We start from the raw sequence: 2,727 nt of genomic DNA on the forward strand, positions 1-2,727 counted from the left end.
GCAACGAGTTGCATATTGACGAAACTCCACGTTTATTTATTTAGTTCTATCCCGATTAGGTACACGGCAATATAAAATGTGATTAAACATGGCAAGAGGTGAAGCGTAATTAAACTACTTATCTAGGCATTTTAAATGAGGTAGGAAATGACATATAGCATCTCCGAAACGACCTCACATGTTAATTTACAATTCTGTCCAGATCTGGACTAACACATTTAATTGGTTGTTAACCAATAAAACAAATAGGTTCACGTGATTCTACGCGTCATTTCAAGCAATTTACACATAGAGAACATCTCCAATGGAGCTACGGATCAAAAGATACGGACACCGCAAGATATGATGGCATGAATGCAATTTGTGTGCAACGACGGTCACGACCATTTCAAAACATACAACCAGAAAGAGAAAATGAAACTACACGATATTCTACACAAGTTTCATGTAGGACACGATCAAATCGGAGCTACGGTTCAACAACTACGAGCAAAACAAGAAATCACTATAATCTGCCAAAATCAGCCACATAGCATTTTCTACACCCCACAACTACGAGCTACACGACTCAAATATAATCAACCAAGGCATGACACGAAAGAGGGCAAGAAGCACTACCACAAAAAACTAACAACAACTAGCATAGCATCATGGATCACTAGGAAAAGAAGTCACAAAATGGCTTTTCACACACAGTTTCAGACTTTGTGAAAATTACACTTCATGAAAGTGCAGTTTTCGATCTGAAGCCATATTGATAGCAACAAAACCATAAGCTACAGGACTCCAAATGGCATGAAAATTCACAGCATGCTAGAGAAACACAAGGGCTACAACTAACTCCATTGCACCAATCTCAAAAGAGCTACAGATCAAAAGATAGAAGCAAGACAAGACAGCAACAATTTATAATAGATCTCAGACTTAGAAATATTTCAGCACCTCCAAATCAGCACTATTTCTAGCAACTTGAGGGCAATCAAACCACACCTAAACATGCATTTTTATTGCAACCAAAAATACCAGGGGCTAGAGTAAACATCAAAGAACAACTACCTAGTTGACAACTCCTACAAACGAAGCACGAAATAAATCCTACGAAATAGACAAGAGGGCAACACGGCAAAATATCGCGCGAACTAACTTGCGCAAAAGCTAAATCTAATTGCACGGAAAAATCCCATGGATTTTTCTACCCCGAAAACATATAAAATATGTGGGGTTGCAACACAAAAATAATGCCACACGTAAATGCGAGATAAAAACCTATACACGGAAAAATAATCTAGCGGCAATCCCTACACGCAAAAATACAAATGACCGCTCTAAAATACATGGAAAATGGGTCCCTAGAGCATGAACATTTAATCTACGGCATACGAGCAATCCGGTCTTGCGCGAAAAAATAATACGGGCTATATCCTATTGGGACAACACATAAACCTACGCCTTCGACACGTCAAACAACGTCAAATAAATATGCAAGTTGCCAAATCGGATTCTACACGAAAAGTTACACAAGATACATATGCTACACGTCGTGATCCGACACACGAGTTGAAAACTACAGGCGTTTTATTATCGTCATAATTCTGGAATTTGTTAATTAGAAAAATTAACCTAAACAGTTAATGGACCGAACAGTGGCGCAACTTAGCAAACGGATGCCTGGGCGAGGAAAAAGAGGGTCTCACCTTGGGGCCGAAAGGAGGAGGTGGGCCGAGGCCTGGAGGGCGTGTAGCTGGGCCTTGGGGGCGCCACGCTGCAAGAGATGGCAGGCCTAGGCGAGAGGAGGCCGGCCCAGGCGGTGGGCGGCCTGGAGGGCGCGGTCAACGGGGACCGGTCAGGCAGATCGAGCCTCCTGCTTGATCTCCCGATGGGGCTGGCGACGGGGAGATCCCCAGCGACGGCGCGGGCCACGGCCGGAGCTGGGGTGGCCCTTCACGGCGGATCTGACCTCGGGCGAGGTCGGGACGGCGAGGAACGGCGGCGGTGCACACAGGCGACGGGGCAGAGCAAGCAAGGCGGTGAGGAACAGAGGCAGCGGTGGGATCTGGCGTCGGGAATGGAGGCAGGGCGGCGAGCTCGAGGGAGGTTGGAGCTGCGGGGGCCGGCGACGTCAAAGGCGGCCGGAGGGAGCAGGGCGACGCAGCTCTCTGCCGGCGGGCGGTGCTTCGGCAAGCACGGCGGCTACGAGCGCTCGAGGGGATTCTCCCCTCGATCCAACAGGGCTGGCTGCGGGGCATGGGCGGAGGTGGATCGCTCTGGCTCGGGCGGGCCTGCTGCAGGCTCTGCGGGCTGCGGCGGCGCGAGGACAGGTTGGACAGGTGGCGGGCACGGGTAGGCTGCGCGCTTCGGCTGGCGGCGGCTCAGGGTGGCCTGGGAGCGCCAAGTGGCGGCGGCCGGCTGGGGAGGCACGAAGTGCGAGGTGGGAGGTTAGAGAAGGCCCAGATTAGGCAGGGGGTTGTTTAACTAGGAAAAAGGGGGCTAGGGTTTCCTTTAGGGGGCAGATTAGGGTGCTTAAATAGGGAAGAGGGGCTAGGTGAGAGAGTATCCGGGGGTTTTTCGACCCTCCGATCGCGATCGTGCGGTCCGATCGGAGAGGCGGGCTAGGGTTAGCTGTATAGAGTGGCATCGCCTAAGATGAGAGGGAAGTGGTGCGGCGCGGCAACGATTTTTGAAACACCGATAACCGTCCGACGGTAGACCGAAGACGGTGCCGCTACG

Source organism: Hordeum vulgare, chromosome 2H, assembly GCF_904849725.1.
Source record: "Hordeum vulgare subsp. vulgare chromosome 2H, MorexV3_pseudomolecules_assembly, whole genome shotgun sequence".
Classification (NCBI taxonomy): domain Eukaryota; kingdom Viridiplantae; phylum Streptophyta; class Magnoliopsida; order Poales; family Poaceae; genus Hordeum; species Hordeum vulgare.